The following is a 20885-nucleotide window of genomic DNA, read 5'->3' on the forward strand; positions in this document are numbered from 1 at the left end:
CAAACCGGGGATGCTCCTTCTGGAGAAGCAGAGCAGGAGCCAGACACGGATGTGTGCGAGCAGCTGCGTGCACGTATCGATGTGCGTAGGGACTTACGGGGTGTGCTCAGCCTGCGTCCTTCGTCCCTGCTGGTATACTCGTGTTTACTTGATGCAGTCTAGTTTCTAAACTAAGAACATGCACTTTAGATTTGGCAATGTCTCTTTAATTCAAAGAGCATTTAAGATGCTCAGATGGATCTGGCAACGGTGGTCTGTTTTTATTAGTAAAATGATAGCGTATGATATCGAAGTCTGTTTTCATTGCCCTTGCTGAAAGAGATGCCAAATGCAAATCCATTTAGAGATGCAAACCGGATTTATAAACTTCCTTTTGCTGTGCCTATTAAACCGGTGACAAGCCAGGGCCTTGGAGTGCCTCTCGTCTTCCAGACTGGGAGCTGGGTGCTGCTTTTGCAGCGGTGCCTGCCGGAGCAGCGGCAGAGGGTGCTCTTCCCCAGCCCGGAGCTGGCCGCAGGCAGCCAGGCAGCGCTGCCTGCCCAGAAGACACGCAGCTCTCCGTGCCCGGAGCCAGCTGGAAAGTGGACGGGAACAAACTGGCAGGGCTTCCCAAGCAGATCTGGTGGAGGCAGCAGGGGAGGCCCACGGAGCCCTGCTCGGGGAGGCTGCTCGTGCCTCCCCGCACCTCCTCCTGGCAGTGCCCGCAGGCTCGCCGCAGACAGCTCGGTCACCACGGCCTGCGGGACCATCCTGGGGGCGTCTCGGGGAGTGGGGATGTGCCCAGAACCACACTGCACTCTGTGGCAGGGGAGAGCTGATCTCAAACCTCCCTGTCCTGGGAACATGCCTGGCTGCTGGGGACTTCTGCGGGTTCCCTTGGGCAGGCCTCGTCCCTTTCTCTCTGTTTCTTGCCCAGGACCCAGGACCCTGGCAGCCACGTTCAGAGGCCGGACTAGGTGATTTTGGAGGTCTCTTCCAACCTAGATGATTCTGCGATTCTGTGATTCTGTTATCCGCAAAGCCCAGGGAGGATACCTATGTACTCATCTCTTCTCTGTCTCCATGACCGTTCATCCTGCACCGCAGAGGGGCTCACACGTAGCACGTTCCTTGGCATCCTGCACCCTGCAGAGGGGAACAATGCTGTGCTGGGATGGCTGTGCAGGGCGGAGGTGCTGGGCAGGGTGCTCTGCGTGTGCTCTCTGTGTTCACCCTGTTGCTGAGCTCTGTACTGGATCGAGCTGTGGTCCTCCACCCCTCGCTGCCACAATTCCAGTGAAATGCAGAGTACATCACGTCCCTGGGTAATGCCACCTGAAAGGAAAGTGTCAAGGGGATTCTTGTCCACAGGTGGGCCCTCGCACTCCTCCAAACACCTGTAAGGGACCTCCCCAGCCTCTCCCAGGCCTGGGACACCCATCCTCAGCAGCCCCCCGGTCTCAGCATTTCTGACATTCACATTATCTCCTGGTAACATCCCAGCAGCCGCTCTTCTGGAAGTTCCTCTGGGAACCTTGTGATCCTGATCCCAAATGCTCGAGGGCCGCATGTGCCCAGCACAGTGCCACAATGCGCAAAGGAGCAGCACCCCACAGGCCTGTGGGTGCAGCCCCCCTGCCGGGTGGGCATCCACACCAGTGTAAGCCCAGGAGATGAAGGGCTTGTGCAGTGTTTGCAGCATATACTCATTATGATGGTCCAGAATATTTATTATTAATTTTTTTTCCCAAAGCATCTGTAGTCCTGGGGACACCGCTACTGAGTCTGACCCGAATCTTCCAGCTGATGCACCTGGCACAGGGAAGGGGATAAGAGAGCCCAGGCTGCCTGTGACTGATGGAGCACACGAGGCTGCTTGAGGCAGAGGTGAGCTCTGGGGTCATGGGGACAGCAGAAGGGTGCACAGGATGCAGGGGAGAGCAGTGGTGCCTGCAGCGTTGTCCCTGCTCTGCCTGCAGCAGGCAGCACTTTGGGCAGGCTGGGTATGGCACAGGGCATCAGCCCGCTGTCCTGGCCTCCTGTGAGGGGTTGTGGCCTGCCAGGTACATCCTCGTGGTGCTCGGGAGCAGCCACTGCCCCAGCTGGCACTTCCCGGCTGAGAGCACAGGCGAAGGGAAGTGATTCACTCAAAGCCACCCAGTGAGTCAGTGGCAGAACCGGGAATAAAGCACAAGTCTTCTCCTGCTCAAACCACTAACTCAGCCAGCTCCTCCAGGGAGGTCGGGTGCGTTCAAGGGGACCATGAACTATTCTCTCGCCTGTTTCAGCAGTTTCCAAAGAATCAGGGCTGTGGAAATAATCCAGTCCCAGCTTCTCAGCAGAAACTCTGCTCCAAACTGCACTTGTGAGATCAGTTGTTTAGAAAAACATAATGAGCCCAAGTAACGAGGCTGCTGCTCCTGCCAGGGTGTAGCACGAAGGTATTTGGGCAAGGGAGAGTGCAGTGAGCTGGGTACAGAGACCCTGGCTTCAGCGACTGTGCAGTCTCAGGTGAGTCTGAGGTGCCTGGGGACTTCTAGCATGGGTTCTAACAGCTCAGCCACAGCAGCTTAATGATTTACTGCCCTTCTTTTTGCCATTGTCCCTGTGCATGCTCGTCTGCACGGCCTCTGGTGGAGCTGGCTGCAGTGCGAGGAGATGGGGCTGCTCCCTCCAGCCCAGCCAGGCTCATCCTCCTGCCCTGCTGCACTGCAGCTGGCTTCTGCACCGCACAGCCGGTGGACGAAGCCTGCCCAGGCCAGCAGAGCTCCTGCCTGCACCCTGTCCTTGCCACCCCTGGGGTGTGCAGCTTGCTCTGCCCCCCAGGATCTGGCCATGCTGCCCTGCTGTGGGCTGAAGCCTGACAGCCAGTGCTGCCTAGGGAAATGCACTGGAGACATGATGCTCCTTCTCCTTCTCCTTCTCCTTCTCCTTCTCCTTCTCCTTCTCCTTCTCCTTCTCCTTCTCCTTCTCCTTCTCCTTCTCCTTCTCCTTCTCCTTCTCCTTCTCCTTCTCCTTCTCCTTCTCCTTCTCCTTCTCCTTCTCCTTCTCCTTCTCCTTCTCCTTCTCCTTCTCCTTCTCCTTCTCCTTCTCCTTCTCCTTCTCCTTCTCTCCCACCTTCCCCATCCCAGCACCCAGGGGTGGGAGCAGGCATGTGCCGGGCTGGCCGCTCTCCTGTCCCACGTGTGGCAGCCCTGCTGCCCTTTCCACCCAGCTCTGCTGCCTTGCTGGGATTCGCCTTTCGGAGCAGCTTATCTCTGTTTCCAATGTGCGGGCTTAGCCAAGTTGTGCATGTTTCTTGTTTGTTTGTTGTTTCAGCCCTACGCTCCGCCAGCCCTGGTGGCAGGCAGCGCCTGCAGCCAAGCCCACAGCGACCACAGGGGTGGACCTTGCTAAACCTCGCAGCCGTGCTGCTGGCGTGGCCGGGCCAGCCGAGGCGGCTGCCGTGGCAAGCGGCAACGGCCCCCGTGGAAAGGCTGTTTGTTTACCCTGGGCCACAGGCGCGCTCGTGCGGAGTCTGTGGGGCATGGGCCAAGCCGCAGTGTCTGGTGAGCAAATGCGAGGGGCTGGAGCGCGCAGGACATGGGAGCTGTGGTTTCTGCAGGCAGAGGAGCTGGTGCACGGCTCTGGCGGCAGCTCGGAGGAGAATTCGCACCGGGGTTTGGAAAGGAAGGGACGGGGAGAGCCCCGGCCCTCTGCGGCTGTTTGGGTTCCCATCGGCTGCTCCGGAGGTTGGCCTCACATCTACTCTCTTTTCCTGTACCATGGTGGTGGGAGCCTGTCCTGGCGGCTCCTGCTGCTCTGGGCAAGGGCTCAGGGGGTGTGAGGAGGTGCTGCTGTCTCGGCTCAGGGAGCCCAGTGGCTGCAGCCATGCGGATGCCTTGCTGGCTCAGTGATCCTGCTCGCGATCCCAAGGTCTGCACGGGGTGGATTGCTCGGCTGGAGAAGCCAAGCCAGCAGGTGGACAGCACTAACCCCTCTGCGTCCCCATTGGAAATGAGCTTGCACGTGCCCAGCCTGGCGGTTCCCCTCGGAGGAGAGGATGTGCCACCACCTTCCTTCCCCCGGTGAAACCAAAGCACAGCCCATTTCCTGAGGAGGCAGGGACAGAGGCCTGCTCCGGACTGGCACCCTACCTGCACCCCTTTGGCAGGCACTGATGTGCTGAGTACGCAGAGGCGTGAGGAAGCGCGAGGGCTCCGGTGCAGCCAGCACCTGATGCCATCCCTGCCACCCCGCCTGGTGGACACCCCCGGCACCCCGCTGGGAGCATCTCCCCTTCAGGTGCCTTGTTCCCCCGGCTAGCTGTTGGGCAGTGGCTCCGAGCCACGGAGGAGCACTGGGCCAGTCTGCCGCTGCTCCAGTACCCAGGGAAAGCTGCCGGGGCGGCTGTGGAGCCAGCGCCCTTGGGGAGGCAGGGGGCGGATGTCTGCATCCTCTTCTGCACCTCATTAACAACAAGGCGTCCCCTGTCACCAGCTCGCCGCAGAGCCCTGCGTGGGATCCCGCTCCCCCCAGGCTGCAGCGCTCAGTTCTCCCCCGCCTGCTGAAAACACCAGGGGGGCTGCTAATAACTTTGCCAGGCCGGGATGGAGCTGGGAGGGCTCCAGCTGGCGTGCTGCGGTTAGCCCAGGGCTCAGCAGTCCTCTGACACTGGAACCCCAGTGGGAGAATTATTCCCGCACGGGCAAGCAGTCAGAAATCAGGGCCAGGCTCTGTTCGCTCACCCTGGGTGCTCTCAGTGTCGGGATATTGTTACTGTCACTGCTTAAATTGTGCTGCCTCTCGCAATGGGCAGGGGAAGAGGGGAAGTCCGGAGGGTGCCCCTGTCCTGTCATGTGTGCTCTGGGATGAGGTGAGGGGACCCTGCGCGTGCAGCCCCCAGCCCCGTATGTGAGCCCTGCCCATGCTCAGGAGATGTGGTGTGGACCCAGCGCAGAGCCCAGCCAGCTGGGCACGACCCGGGCCCTGCGTGGTGTTGGGTCCAGCACCTCCTGTCAGAGGTGCTGCCGTGGCAGGATGGGCTACAGCAGCTCGCTGCGATGAGTTATCGCCCTGCAGCTGCTGGTGGTGGCAAGACCAGCACCGTTATGCTTCCCCAACAATCTCTTTATACCAATTTCATGCCTTGGATCTGCCCAAGATCTGCCCTTTTTCTATATGGAGAACAGCACGCAGGAGGCTCCTCCTCCACCCACAGACCCTGGCCCGCCGCCACTCTGTTTGGAGACCGTGGCAAAGTCGTGCCACACTTTAATTACATCAATTAATTCCTGAATACCAGCCTTACTATGGCATGGGGCAGGGCAGGGGGGCTGGGAGCTGGGAGCACAAATGGGCTGTTGTATTGTCCTCCTGTCTCATCGCCTGCCAGGTCCCACTGGCCTGCCCCCGCTCTCAGAAATGCCTCAGCATCCTTGTGGCTCGCCCGAGGCTGCTGGCTGCAGCTCCTCTCCGAAGTGGATGCTCTGCACCATTTCTGAAGACTCCTTGTGCTGGGAGAAGGAAGGACAAGGGCTGGGACCTTCGGAGAGGGCTGGGGCCCAGGGGAGCTGGCAGCACCGTGCCTGTGCCTGGTGCTGCCCTGGTGCCACGGTCCGGGGGTACAGGTTCTCCTCCTCAGGGCTCTGCTGCTTCCCAAAAGGCTGCCCATGCTGCTGGGCCAAGGAGCGGTGCACTGATGTGAGCAGGGCAGAGGCTGCGCAAAGACAAGGGGCTTGATGGAGACCAAGGAAGAGGGACCTGAAAGCTTGTTGGACCTCCCTGGGGAAAAGATGTGCCCTCTGCAGTGATCCAGGTACCAAGCCGCCCTTCTCCTTCGTGAACCCCAGGAGCTTTGCCCCGAAACACTCTAGAAAATACTGCCTGGCCCTTGCTGTGCTGCTCTCAGGGTCAGGGCTTGCTGTCAGCCTGTTCTTGCAGGCTGGGCAGGACCCGCCGTTGTCTCCCCATCCCAAGGGCCTCCCACCGGCTTCAGGGCAGAGCTCCCGCTCAGGGAGGGCTGGTCAGGGAGCACCCTCACGGCTCCTTTCCCCGTGTACCCAGGAGCCCCTCTGAGCTCCTAGCTCCAGAGTTGAGGCCACCTTTCTCCTAGGTTAATCCTCTTTTGCTCTGAGGGTGTTTTACCCGCAGCGATGTGAAGATTGCCGGCGGGGTGCCGGGGCTGTGCTGGGGGAGAGCGATCCCGGGCAGAGGCCGGGTGGGCAGAGCTGCCTGCTGGGTGCTGCTCCGGCTGCACTGCCAAGGCGGCGGCTGTTGGTGGCCCCCCTCCCGGCGGAGAGCATTTTGACAAGGCAGTTTAATTCAGCCCATTGTGATGCTATCTGCAGGAGCTTCTTTTGTGGAGGCTTTTTGCTCATTGCATAGGGACATCTGCCAGCATTTCCCAGCCACAGGTCCCAGCCTCAACATTGCTTCGAGTGCTGTGAGGTACCAGGAGCTGAGGCTTGTACTGCTGCCCCCCCCTTCCTAGCCCCCACCCCAGCCCCGTGGTGCTCTGCTCACGTGCTGGAGCCCTGCTCACAAAGTGAGCTGGCAAATGATTAACGTGTGTGTGAAAGTCAAATGTGCTTTGCATGGATTGCATACAGCTGGAGCAGAAAGGAGGGAGAGAATGAAAAAGGGGAAGAGGAGGAGGAGGAGGAAGAGCAGGAGGAGGAAGAGGAGAGGAGAGGAGAGGAGAGGAGAGGAGAGGAGAGGAGAGGAGAGGAGAGGAGAGGAGAGGAGAGGAGAGGAGAGGAGAGGAGAGGAGAGGAGAGGAGAGGAGAGGAGAGAAGAGAAGAGAAGAGAAGAGAAGAGAAGAGAAGAGAAGAGAAGAGAAGAGAAGAGAAGAGAAGAGAAGAGAAGAGAAGAGAAGAGAAGAGAAGAGAAGAGAAGAGAAGAGAAGAGAAGAGAAGAGAAGAGAAGAGAAGAGAAGAGAAGAGAAGAGAAGAGAAGAGAAGAGAAGAGAGAAAGACAAAAGAAAAGGAAAAAACCAGCTGAGGTCAAAGCATCCTATGGAACCAGCCCAGTCTCACGTGGTGCTGTGTGCCACTGAGTGCTCTGGTGTTGGACGGCATGCCCTCAGTGCTGTCTGGAGAAGAAAGACAGGGGCTTCCCTGGGTCCTCCTGGATGAAGCCTTCGGCAGCCAGGAGTCCCGCAGGGTGCTGGAGGGGAGCTGGGGGTGGCTGTCGGATTCTGCACCTATGTGCGTGCAGGTAGCCAGCCCCTGGGGAGGCAGGGCCAAGCGGAGCCCCAGAGACCGTCATGAGAATGAGTGACGGGAGGAGGCAGGGTGCTGGTGGGGGACATCCCGCCGCCCCCAATCCATCCTGGCACAGCCCCGCGCACAGAGCAGCCCCTTGCGGCCCCGGGGTGCTGCCGTATGTGTGCTTGGGTGGGCTCCTGGGGGCCACGGCACCGGCTGGGCAGGAGCCATGCCGGCTCTGGTGCCTTTTCCCAAAAGCGCTCAGCCCCCGTGGCTGCCTCTGCGCTCGTCTCGTGGAGCTGACGCCGTGTCAGCACACGCAGGCGCCGGATCATTCGCAGCTGAAATGTTCCGTTTGCAGCAGAGGGTTAGAAAACAAACAGCTCTTCCAAAACAAATGGGACTCATCGGCCCGAGCAATGGAGAGAGCTGCCAAGAGGCTGCTGGGAGTAAAAGGCCACACAAACATTGGTTTAATCCCTCTGTCCTCCTGCCGTCAGCAGGGATACTCGAGCAACATCCCCGCAAGCTCATGCCCCGAGCTGCTGAAGGGCACCAGGGGCTGCCTTGGGGGTCGCTCCTTGCCCAGATCTCCTGAGCTCCTGCCTGTGCCTTTGGAGGGGGGCAGCCTGCAGGGGCACAACAGTGAGGGCCAGGGGCCCTTTTCCTCTTTGTTGCATGCTCCCCTGCTCAGCTGTGGCGAAGCATGGGGCACCTAGCTCCCCTGGGCTGCCCCAGTCCCCGGGATGTGTCCATCCATGTGGGGACAAAACTGGGAGCATCTGGTCCAAGAGGAGAGCAGCACAAGGCTGGCTCCGTCTGCATGTCCCATCTGCGGGCACCGAGCCAGCGCAGTGCCCAGGCCGTGGCTCTGCAGATTCTTGGGATCCCAGGAGTGGAGCTGGTGAAGGAGAGGAAGAAAGGGGAAGGTTTTCTTGAAGGTGCAAAGAGAGAGAGCGAGAGGTAGCAGCATGAGCTGGAGCAAAGGAAATTCGCAGTAAATGCAAGGACAAATCGTGAGGCCATCGTGAGGGTGGTCAAATATTGGAGTAGGGGCCTCAAGAGGGGTCAGAATCTCTGTCCTTGGGGACACTCAGGTCTTGGCCAGGCCACCCTGGGAGCAGCTTGCTTGGAGCTGGCTCGGGTGGGAGTGGGGCTGGGGGGATCCTCAGGAGGGGCCAGAGCCCTGCAAGCCAGGGGTGCGGAGCTGGGCTGGGGACAGGGTCCCTGCTGGAGGGGGCTGCGGGTGAGATCTTGCAAGAGCAGGGGGGCACAGGGACTGCAGCCAGCCCTTGCTCCCCTGCTGCAGCCCTGCATCTGTCTGCCGTGTCCTTGCACCCTTGTTCCTGGATTCATGCTTGGCTCTCGTGGCCTGGAGACCACCCTGCCTCCTCCTGCTCCTCTTCCTCCTCTCATTCTCCTTCAGTGTTTTGCTCCCCGGAGGCCCAGCACGGCTGCCCTACACGCGTGGTGCATTGTGTTGTCTGCTTCAACCTGGATCACCAGAACCACCGAAAAGGCAAACGTCCTCTGCAGAACCTGGTTCGAGTCTCAGCAGTATCTGGAAAGTGTAGAATCCGCTCAGAAAATGTTTATGGAAGAGGAAAAAAATATCAAAAGGTAGAGGAAAGAGAGAAGAAGAAAGCCCAGCAGACAGACAGCAACCCCACGAGACCTTCCCCTCGGGAGCAGGAAGTGGGAAACATAAGGAGCCATTTATTTTAAGTAAACTATAAATATCGGACTACAACAAACGCATGTAAGAAAAGAAAAGTTGGTCCAAATCCAAAGATTTCCAAGAGGTCTTGAGCAAACATGTGTGATTGAGTCTGGCAATTCTGTGTGTGCGTGTGTGCTGGTGCGCGTGCTAATCAAGGGCTGCAGAGCAAGATAGAGTGTAATCCCCCCAAATTAAAACCAGATCGAATTAAAAATCAAGACAAGAATGCAACGGAGTCTCGAGGCCGGTGATAAGATCAGTGTGCGGGGGGTGGGCCATGTCCCCGGGTTTGTCAGCGTCTGGTGGGCGCACCCGCACGCGGACCTGTCAGGGGGTTGGGGCAGCGCTTCTTCACCACTGGGACCGAGAAGGCCCCTGGGGGGGTGCTGGGGAGCGTGGCCTGGCACGAGCAGAGCTCCTGTCTCAGGGAAACCCCCGAGGTCTGGCGGCTGGTCGTTCAGCACTTCCTTGGCGATGCCCGCGTGCGTCCCTGCAGTGAAATGCGGGGTCCCGCTGGCAGCAGAGCCCGGCCGTCTGTCACCAAGGTGCGTGGTGGGGGCCCAGGCCGTGGCCCAGGAGGGACCAGTTGTCTGCGTGGTAGCATCTGGGGGCACTGTAGCTCTGCTGTAGCCTCAGCTCAAACCCAGCAGAGCAGCTCGTGGAGCCAGGGACTGAGGCACACCTCATCCTGGCTTCTCCTGTGGGGCAGCTCGGTGCTGGAGCAGGCCTGGCTGCTGTGCCGGCACACACCGACCCTGGGCCCTGCCTGGAACATGGATGGTGCTGGAGGCAGCTCTGGGGCTGGGCCCAGCCCGAGCCTCTCACCTCTGCTGCGAGGCATCGGCACGGGGATGCCTGCTGGCATCACCTACGAAATCAGTCCATCGCGCCCTAAACTGGCAAGCTCGGAAAGCAGGTCCTGGGACGCAGAGCTTCAGTCTCAGGCCACAGTCCTGCCGCTCGATTGCACCTCGCCAGCGCTAGTGGCTCTGTGGTCATACTTGGGCATCTTTCAGCTGATCTGACGAGCTCAGTTTATTATGCCTGTGTGCACACAGGCCTTGGCAGCCTGCTCGTAGAGTCCTGCTTTAACCTCAGGCAGGGAATAAATCTGATGGGCACGAGGTGCTGGCCCTTGTCACGCTCCCAGGCTTGATGACAATTAACATATTGCTCTGTGAATGGTGCCTGCTTTGTGTGACTGCTCTTATCTCAGTGAGCTGACGTGTTTTGCCCTGTATTTTCACCCATGTGAAGTATCACCCTGTCCCTACAGGCCGGCTTGGCTTTCCCACACTGCCCTCCCGGCAGCGGGACGCGCCAGTGGTTCTGCTGTGTGGTACCTCCCCATCCCTCCCGACAGGGCCTGAAGCTCAAAGGCAGGCGCAGGAGGGGACAGGGACCCCTGCAGCACCCCTGGGGCTGGGCTGGGCTATATGGGTGGCTGCAGAGCCCCCAGTGAAACCTGTGGCAGAGGCTGCATCCCGTGGTACACCCAGGGGGCTGGCCACCCCAGCAGCCTGGCCGCCGTGGCTTGTTGCTGTCGGATGGCCACCTCGGCGGGCGGCTCATGGGCCTGTGTGCTGCTGGCGCCGGGCTGCTCCCTCTGAAAGGGCTGTGCTGGGGTGGGCGGCCGTCACCTGGCAGCCAGGACCCAGCAGGGCTTTGAGGTCCTGGTCCCGCTGTGCTGGGACGGTCCCTCAACGTCCCCCCTTGGAAGCCCCAGGTCTGTGGCAGGATGTGGTGGGCCATCCCTAGGGTGACGGCTGGTGGCTTCCCAGGGTGGCCTGTGCCAAAACTCGTCCCGCACGGCCCTTTCTGCTCTCCCCAGCTCTCGCCAAGTTGGAGGGTGCTGGAGCGAACCAAGCCTGGCCAACGCTCACTCCACAACGTCTCATGCTGTGCATGGGAAGCCACCAGAGGGAGGTGTCCATCCCCTCAGCCCACAGCCATCAGTGCTGCCTGTTTGATCCTTCAGGAGAAGCAAAGTACCCAAGTGTGCTCAATGCCAGATGCGTCTGCGGTATTACAAATAATCCAAGTAACAGATTACTGTGTCACCACTTGTTTGCTCTGTGTGCCACCAGCATTGTCTTACATCTCTGTGGTCACTGTGGCCTCTCCAGCTGCCATCACTTGTCACCATCACTCACACGCACTACCCTCAGACTTGGCCATTAGGCAGATTAGCCTTAATTGGTACTGCCCGTCATCAGTAATCACTATCTTCATTGTCAGCTTCAACACCACCCAACGCCTACAATTTCCACTTACTAGGAGCGTGGAGGATTCTTTGGCGTGTGGTGTCTCTGATCCCAGATCAGATATCCTCTCTGAAGGGGATGCCCTAGCTGGGAGTCACGCGCTGGGACCCCAGCTCTGCGAGCGGGGTCTGCCGGTGCTCCCGGCACGGTGAGCAGCTTTGTCTCCTCTTGGCTCCGAAACCCGCTCTCGTTTCACCTGCTGCTGGCGATGGGACGCAGCTGTGGTGAAATGGGACCCGTCTCATGCTCCCTCGGGGCCTGGGTGAGCTAAGGGGGCTCGGGCCATCACACCCAGGCTGCTCCGGGTCTCTGCTGGGACTGCATTTTGCTCAGGCTGAAAGCGGGACCTGGCAGCAGCCTGCTCCCTCTGCATACCCATAGGGTTCTCAGTTGTGTCCCTCTCTGTTTCCACGGGCTTTTTGGGCAGGAGCAGGCACCCAACAGGTGGGACCATGAAGAGGGCAGGGTGGGCACATGGCACTGGTGTCCTTTGGCCGCTTGAAGGTTTGCTGCCAGGGTGCTCAAAGCAGGGCGGGCGCGAGGCAGAAGGATGGTGGCCGTGGGTGGCACCTCCGTGTCCCCTGCTCTGCCCTGGCAGAAGGCACAACTCCTGTCTGATGTGCTGCCAGTCCTGGAGAGGGGGGAGCAGCTGTGGCATGTTTAGGAGGGACACAGAAAATATCGGGGTGGGCTATGGGGAAGGTCAAACAAACCATTTATTTTCAGTCACCGTGGTCAGATGTGAGTGTCTCTGTTTAGGAATCACATCCAGATGCTGAAGTTAAACATCTGGGCTTCACCCCTGTGTTTTGTCTACACCCCCTGAGTGCAGCACAGCCTTTGGAGCCATCTGCTGAGCCGCTCTCACCTCGTTCATCAGCCGCCCCTCACCTCCAGCCAGGGCTCCCAGGTCTCCGCAGCTGTCACTGGTGCAACGAGCCCACAGGCCTCAGATTCACGGGTGTTTTGCTCTTGTCCTTGGGGAGGTGGGGAAACGGCAACGTGGGAGCACTTTTGGTACAACTTTGAGTCGGTCCTTTCATGTCCTGGAGAAGAAGAGGGCTCTTTGTGCCAGGAGGGGGGCGGACGGAGCATTTGTGTCGCCAGCGGGGAGCAGGGCTTGCTGCTCGCTACGTGCCTCCAGCCCCACGCCCACAGGGTGCCAGTCCTTCGGTGGAGGTTTGTGTGCCGGGCATCTGCCGCCCAGGCAGCTCACATCCTGTTGAGCAACTCAGCTAGCACAAACAAATCAATCTGCTGGAGGAGGTCTTGAAAACCTAAGTGCAGGCAGTGCTGGAGCATAGCTGGCAGTGTGGCCGTGGTGCAGCAAGGCTGGCCAGGCTTGCTCCTGCAAGGCGCCGGGAGCAGGGTGACCCCGGTGGAGATGGGGCTGGGACTGCCACAGGAGGCCTCGTGCCCATGCACAAGGCACTGTGGTCGATCCCTCCGTACTGGTGGGAACAGCCTGATGTCTCTGCTGCAGTGCCAGGAGCAGCGGTGCTGCCTCAGCCTTGCTTCTGCTCGCTTGGTGTCCCTGCAGGTGTTGGCCCCCCACAGCCATTTCCCAGGGGCAGGGGACCAGGGGCTGCTCTGTGTGTGGGTGCAAGAATCGGGGGAGCCTGACCCTCTGAGTGCCGATAGGGTGCTGGGGCTCTGGTGCTGGGAGAGGCTCCACAGGTTTTCCCTGTGTCATAAATGTCTACTGCAGGGAGAGCTTCTGGTCTGATGGGCTGGAGTTCTTGCTTGTTTGGGGTGATCTAAGCCATGCAGCAGCACGAGGGATGGATGGGATCTTCGCACCGGTAGTTGAACACTCCGTTCATTTCCTCTTCCCTCATCAGTGCAAGGAAACCACCTTTGCACCCCTTAACCTTTGGAAGCTGAATAAAAAGGGAGATGTCGGTTGGGGGACTACAACCTTGTGGCGGTTGTGCTGTGGGACAGGAATCACCACCGTCATGACAAAACCAAGACTCAGATCTCGTGACTTGGCTAACCCAACCAACTCAGGCCTGCCCGTGTTGCTCGGGGTGTTATTCTGCCCCTAGCCTGCTTCTGACCCCACACTTCCAAGTTCCTGAAAACCTCTGCAAGAGGAAGACTCTCCCTGTGTCCCCAGCCTGCTCACGTCTGTCCATCACCCAGTTTCCAGGACAGTGCTGCAGACTTGGGAAGGCTGCAGTGGGGCGTTGGAGAGCCTAAAGGGGGGCCTGAATTCCAGCTGTGGTGACAGTCCTGCTTTCCCGTGCACAGTATATTTTACAGTCTTGTACCAAGGACACTCATCACCCCTGGAACTGGCTGAATAGTGGAACTGTTTCCTTTCTGGAGGTTAACCATCACTGACCGATGGAAGAGATGGGGTTTTAAAGCAGAGCTGGACAAACGCAGTGCTAAAATCTTCCTCGGTACCATGGAATCTTCAAAATTTGGATTTCAATTTAAATACCCCAAGTGATTCTTCTTGTTCAGAAGGGACTAAACAGCAAGAGGCCCGTTGTTCAGCTGGAATCCTCCGTCCTCAAAGCTTGATGGTGGTGAAGCATCCTGTGCTGCCTGTAATAGCTGCGCTGTGTATCAAGGAACCTTGCACTTACTGCTTCCCACCCAGAGAGCTGGGACAGGCTTACCAGGAGATGTCCCTTCCGTTTCACATGGGGAAAACAAAGCCCTGAGACACGTCCCCTTCCCTAAGGCAGGCAGCAGAGTCGGGGTCAGAGCTCCGGTCCCCAGCACCTCTCTGTGCTCAGCCTGCTACAGGGGGACCTCTCCGGCAGGGTTCTCGGCTGCCGTCAGAGGAAGATGAGCCATTGCCAGGGGCAGTGATCACAAACCTGGATGGGAAGTGCAGCTTCATGGTCAGTGCTTCCCTGGCTCAAAACTTCAGGCACATAAAGATCAAAGAGCTTTCCCATGCTTTGCTTCATTCTTCTGCTGGGAAACTTTGTAAATGTTCTGGCACAGGCAGCCTCGAAGCACCTTCTCTGTGAAGATCAGATCCAAGGTAATAAAAGAGAAATTTGGTTCCTTTCAGGGTTTCCAAGGGGAAGGGAGTCTGAGCACAAGCTGAAGCAGCAGAGCCTGGGTGTGTTGGCAGTGCCCCCGGTCCCATCTCCTCCAGCTGGGGCTGGGAGTGCCGCTGGCTCTGGGGGCCTGGATGCGAGGCCCAGTTCATATTTCCCCATGGCTGGCTCTGTGCACAGGCAGCTCTGCTCAGGATGTGTCAGCCGTGGGCAGGCAAAACTGACCTTCATGCGTCTGGCTCCACAGGGCGCATCATCCTTCCTTTGCTTTTCTTTGGTCTTTTAATCCCATTTTTTCCTGAGACTTCAGTTCCGCCGTGCCGAGGTGCAGTCACACGTGGTGGTGGGGCCGATGCTTGCCTCCTCCTGCGGGGGGACGGAGATGGGAGTCAGCACAGCAGGGCCAGCAGCACCGGCGTGCTCTGTGTGCTGAATGTGCTCCGTGTGCTGCCTGCCCGTGCCCTGAGCCTGGGGCAACGCAGGGTTTGGCTGCAGGGAGCTGAGCGGCAGCCGCAGGGACCACGCGTGGTACTGCTGTCGGCAGTCCTGGCCCTCACCTGCGGCGTGAGCTCTGTCCTGCCATCATACTTCTGGCCTCCTGTTCAGGCAGGCCAAGCCTGAAGAGACATTTGGAGCTGATTAATTAGTCAAAGGCAAATAGGTCTAGAAATAAGGAACAGCTGGCCACCTGAAATGGAGACCAGCGGTAGGTTTATTTCAAGACCAGAGGCAGCAAGCAGGAGCTTGGGAGGGTTTGGGGGATTTCTTGCAGCTAATGGCTGTGTGACAAAGTTTCTTTGCCCCTGGAAGGGGTCCCCTCGGGGCTGGCCGGTGATGCTCTGCAACACCTTAGCTGCAGTTTCTGTTTAGACTGGCCAGCAGGAAGGCTGGCCTTATGCCTCCAGTTGGCTGTGATTCAGAAAGGGATCAGAGAAATGCTGGTGAGTGGGTGGCTGTCGAGCACAGTGATTTGGGTGTCCTGGATAGCCGGCTACTGCTGGGAAGGTCTCTCTTGAGCTCTTCTATTTTCCCTAAACATCCACAGTCAGCCAATACTGGACACCCAACCCTGGCCGCAGAGGCCTTTTGATGTAATCCTGTGCGGTGAATTGAAATGTATCCCTGTGAGCTCCCTACAAAATTCATCTATTTCTTGCCTTTTTTTTGCCTCTTCTTCCTGAGCGTAGGTCACAGAATTTGCTTTTGTCCTCAAGAGGCTGGAAAAATCAACTTGTTAAAATCTTCTGTGGGATGGAAAGTTCCAGAAAGAAAAAAAAAAAAGAGGGCAGAAATTCTCAATTCAGCAAACTTCACTTGCACATCCCCTGCTCCAGGCTGTGCCCTTTGAGCTGGCCGGGAGGCTCCAGCCTCTGCACCGAGCCGCACAGGGACTTCTTCCCTGCAGGCCGGGGCGCTTGGGGTGGGACTGGTAGTGCGCAGCAGCAACCTGCGGTGCCAAGGTGGGTCAGGGGATGCTGAATGTCAAGCTGACCTCAGACTGTTCTGCTTCAGCTCTACAAGCCTGAGGCTTGGCCTTTGGGGGAAAACCAGAGCTTTCTTGCGGGGAAAACATTACTTTTGCAGAAGCTGTGTTTTCCACCAGAAAACTGCTGACCAGAAACACTGTGGGCAGACGAGGCTTGGCTGAATAAGAGTGCAACCCTTGTGTGGGGTGTCCCAGAAGTGAGGTGAGGCTGTGCCTGCTGTAGGCACCTCAGCTCCGACCCCGAGCTCATCAGACTGGGGGCTGAGGAGTCCAACCACCTGCCCTGGGGCAGCAGCTCGTCCCCGCAGGAAGGACAGATGACCAGCCAAAGGCTCCCTCCTGATGTAACCGGAGTCCGTCGCCATCACACCGATTATCTTTCTCTGGCCCAGTTCTCCCATGTAGGGAAGAGGCTTAAAAGTGTGTGTCTCTGGCTAGGTTGTATTTTACTGGCGGAGGAGGAGGAGGAGGGGAGCTCCCAGACCTCATCTCACACCTGGGGTCTCACTGGGTGCCCCCACTGAGCCTCTCGGTCCCCATGAGGCAGCAGGATGCTGAGCGGTTCTCGACGGCAGGCAGGCACGGGGAGCGTGCAGCCCGCACCTCGGCCAGGTCTGGCTTTTCTTCGCGGGAGAGCAGCAAAACAAAATGTCTTGTCTCTTTAATTCCCCTCCAGACTAGGTGTCTCCACGGCCTCCTGCCCCCTCTCAGTGTTGATATTAGGCCCAATTTGTGCAGCAGATTAACTTGTCCCTGAGGTTGGAAACAAGTTTCCATTTTCTGTGAAAACACATTAATTAATAACACTGGAGATGTTGCCGTTTTGTCCATCTGCAGAGAAGCGAGGCCTGACAGCACCTAACACGAACCAGCTGCTCCCTGCTCCGAGCTGCCCCGGGCACCCCCCCACGTGCCCAGCAGATTGCAGCGTCTGTTTTGGAGTTTTGGGGCCAGGGAAGCCACGTCCCCTCAGGCTCACCTGGGCTGCAGGGGAAGAGGTGCAGGATGCTGAGCATGGCCGTGCTGAGAGCTCAGGCTGGAGACGGGCTGCAACAGCCTGCGGTGATGCCACGGGGATGAAGCACCGGGCACCCAGGGCTGGCACTGCTGGCATGGTAGGGGACAGGATCCCCGTCCTGGGACACGTGTGTCGCAGCGTATGCGTGACCCGCGGGATGAAGGGAAGTGCTTGGGCTTTGCTGCTCACGGGGCGCTGGCTGGGTTGCAGGTGGGCACCGTGAGCGGTGCCTGCACGGGGCTGGGCGGTGCAGGATGAGGTACGGCTGCGCTGCGACTGCTTCACCAGCGCTGGGTTGCTCTTGCTGGAGCTGCAGCCTGCCGAGGGAAAGTTTCCAGCCACTGTGGAAAACCCAAAATGATGAGTCAGAGGGCTCAGAAACCAGAAGGTGAAGAAACAGACGGCTGTTTATTAAAAAAATTTTGCAATCTCACAGTTTTTAAGTTCATCTTGTCATTTTTCTGGCTTTCCTAGGCAATCATGTTGGAAAGGTGTGGGCACGCCTTGTCTGTGTGTATCCGTGGGGACTTTTTAATGGGTTGGCAGGTTTCAGACCAGTTCCGACACTGGATCCTACAGGTTACGTGGCAAGATGTAACAAGACAAGATCCAGACCAGAGCAGCTCCTCTTCCAGTGACCTGAGGGACGTGGTGGGAGATGGCTTCAGTCTGGCTCCCTTGTGGGCATCAGTGAATCCAGGCAGGAGGCGAGTTCTTGGAGAAGTGGCCAAGCTGCTCCTGGGGCTGGTGGCATCTTCGTGTGGCATCTGATCTGGTTTCTGAGCATGCGGGGTGGTGCTGGAGCATTGGTGTGAGCTGTGTGGATCGCCATGCGAGTGTTTGGTGTGGGATGAAATGTGTCGGGGCGCTCCCAGGCTGGTGGTCTCAGTCCCGCTAGAGCAGGAGCCCACTGCTGCCTTCCTGGCTGCCACGGGGCTGCTGCCGGGCAGAGTCAGCCCTGACCGGCCCAGCGGTCACGGGGTGGTGATGAGGGGGGGTCTTTTCTCTCAGCAGACTGCCACTTCTAAGCCCATCTTCATAGCGCGGGCCGGCTTTGAAGGAGAGCTCCCAAGTATGCGTTTCATTAAGATTTAATAAAGCAGCTGCCTGCTCCTGAAGCACAAAATGATTATTAGACCCTTTATTGAGGATTAATAGCTATGTAATCAGCACGTATCTGGTTCCTACAGGCATCTATTACATAGCTTCTAAACCTCAGTGAATATGTTTCTAATTGGCCTTTAAGAACATGCTGTTGCTTTATTAAGCCCTAATTAAATGCATATTGGGTGAGGTCCATTCAGAAGTGGTTATTGTGAACTACTTGTCATTACCTAATATGTGCAACCTAATGTGTGTTCAGCTTATTTGCTCTGTTAATTATTATAGTTTTATGGCCTTTGTTTGGGCTTTGTGTCTGTAATTTGGATTGCATATGTTGTTTTCCTCCCTGTTAGAAGTGTTCTGAAGACGTGGGTGCTACTGTCCAGGGAGCAGAAGACTGAGCAGGCATCGCCGGGGGGGTGGCAGAGGTCCTGCAGAGATCCTGGCGTTGGCACGGGCTGGCTCCTGCCTGAGCTCCTGCAGCAATGAGGCCACCACTCGGACCTCGAGCAGCTTTTATCCCTGCCTTATCCTGGTCTGCCAAGCAGGGGGTCAGGACTCCTTTGCTGTCTGTACGTGGGCTTAAAGCTCCGTCAGTCATCTCCTACAGGTGTGCAAGCCTGTTCCTCAAAACCTTGTGTCCAAAACTGTGATGCAGCAGGTATGATAATTAAGGGATCTAGAGGAGATCAGAACATAGACTCCGGCTACACAGCAGAAGGATGGATGCAGTGGGATATCTCGGCAGAAATGAAGGGCTGCAAGGGCAGCTGGTCAGCAAGGTGCCGCTGGGATGATGCTGTGTCCAACCAAGCCGTTTGGCTGGGAACCAAGCGCTCTGGGAAGCTACTTGGACAGGGGTTTGGTTTGGGACTTATTTTCCGTTTTTGTCTTTCAGTGCCAGAATATCTCAACTCAGCAGGTTCAGAACAGGACAGGTTTGGGAGGAAATGACACTTTACTGTAATTTGCTGTTGTGTCATCTTGTCTAAGGCAGAATGGAAAAGTCAAAAATCAAGGAAAGTCGGAAGTGGAGCAAAAATCCTTCAGTTTGCCCAAAGCAAGCCTTTTCTTTTTTTTCTTTTTTTTTTTTTTTTCTTTTTTTCAGAGGGAGAGAGGAAGGAATTTTCCATTGTTGGAGAATTTCAAAACTCCCCAGAGCTGCTGGGAGGGGGACCGTGCCAGCCACGAGCACTTTCCCAACACCCGGTTCCCATCCTTGGCTTGGCACTGCCGCTGCCGTTTCCAGTGGACGGGGGCAGTGTGCTCCAGGCGGGGATGCCTCCACGGGCAGTGCCATGAGGGCACGCGTCTCCGTCCAGCTCTGCGGGAAGTGCATGCTCTGCGTGGCCAGAGGCACGTAATTAGGCATTTAAATGGAAACCAGCTCATCCGGGGACTGTGCTGTTTGCTATTTGGGCTGCCGCTGTCCGTCCGTGCTCCGGCATCCTACATGGGGTGAAGCTCAGCTCTTGGCCCCGTGCTGCCCTGTGTGGGCTCTGGTCAGGTCCCCGTCCCTCCTGGGCTGCCTCTTGGTCCTCAGCCTGGGCTTTCTGCAGCTCCGCCGTGCGACTGCTGAGATAAATACAGGCAGATGCTCTGATTCACGGAGAATAAGCACCTTGCCCCAACTTTCACCTCCAACTTGAACTGCCCCCAAGTCAAACTTGCTAACATTTGAAAACGTTTGGTTAATTCCCCTCCCTCGCCTTTATTTTTTTTTAAGGTTTTGCAGCCTTTGTACTTTCTACGTCCCTGCTGGAAGCAAAGGTGCCAAAATACTTCGCGAAAGGCTGTTCTTGCAGTACTTCCCAGACCTTCCCGCACTAGGAAATGCCGGAAATCGTGGGAGCAAGGCTGCTCCCTGGAGAGTCTTGACACAAGTTTTGCAGACCCTGAAGATCTGGAAAAGCCTAAACTTCCCAAGACATGGACTTCTCTCCAAAGCCAACAGGAACTCGGAAACTTTGGGGCCTCTTGGTTTCGTTGCTCTGTAGACCCTGAATCTTTAAAGTCAACCTTTGTTTTATATTTATACGTTGCACGAATATACCCTTATTTTTCTAATTAGGGAGTCTGGGTCAAAAATTCCTCGTTAAAGCTGCCTGCAGGCCAGAGTTTGTCTTGCTTGACTTGAGGCCAAATCGCAGAGGTATCTGGGCTTGGAGCTGAATCTTCTCGCCTGCCTTCTGAGTTGGTGGAGGAAGCCAGAGCTCGGGGCAACTGTCCCAGCAGAAGGGCTCCTCTTCCCTGCGCCGAGCGAGGGAGACCAAGCGTCAGTGTGAGCCAGTGCCTCGGGGGCCGATGTGGCTGGACACCCAGCTGCATGCTGGTGGCATGGGGAGAATGATGGAGCCTCGGCAGGCTGAAGCAGCATCACTGAGTTTAACAGGATGGGATAAAAGGGATGTTCTCCTCTTCTGTCTGAATTTCAGTTGGCACAGAAATCCCCATCTGCCTCCCACCCATGACCTCGGATTTGAAAAAGAGAGAGTTCATCTTCCAGAGAAAAAGCACTGTGGGGGATCCCGTTTGTTGGGGCAGGGAGGAACTGGGGCCCTGGAGCTCGGCTGCAGGGCCGCTGCCTTGGGCCAGATGCAGCTCCTTGGCCCAGTGCTGCCAGGCTCGGCTGGGGAAGCATCAGGGTGTGTAGAGCGCGTGGGTAGGCGAGGGTCGTGCGGGACGTGCTCTCCCCAGGCACACCAGCTCTTCAGGACTGGTTTGGGTTGAAGTTTAAGAACAGCAAGCTATTGTCTGTTCATTTAACAGACCGTTTCCCAATGACTTTGCTCCAGGCTAATTCATTTAAATGGGTTTCCCCTTCCTGTAGATTTATCTTGCCTTTCTTCTCGTTCCTAGAAAATGCAAGGGAAAGGGGAGAAGAAGATGCCTCCTTTGGAAACACTATTGCACTGCTTACCTGCCCTGGAGGGGGAGAGATGAGGATTCACAGGGAAGCTGAAAAAGGAATCTTCCTTTTGAAATTTCCCTTAAATTAAAAAAGTAACAGTTTTGGCAAAGCCTTCTGGCCGCAATCTCATCTTGTTCCATTTCCAGACAGGGAGAGAAGCCTTGGGGGACATTTTCCTGCTGCGTGGAGCCTC

General features: G+C 57.4%; 1 long non-coding RNA gene across 1 annotated transcript; it reads left to right on the forward strand.

Annotated features, from left to right (window-relative positions):
• Positions 1–2288: 2288 nt before the first annotated feature.
• LOC310882207 lies at positions 2289–19845 on the forward strand. The gene is made up of 2 exons (XR_014572846.1): positions 2289–2490; positions 19508–19845. It is a non-coding gene; the product is annotated as an uncharacterized lncRNA (long non-coding RNA).
• Positions 19846–20885: the final 1040 nt, after the last annotated feature.

The sequence above is a fragment of the Anser anser genome, assembly GCF_964211835.1.
Source record: "Anser anser genome assembly, chromosome: 15".
Taxonomy (NCBI): Eukaryota; Metazoa; Chordata; class Aves; order Anseriformes; family Anatidae; genus Anser; species Anser anser.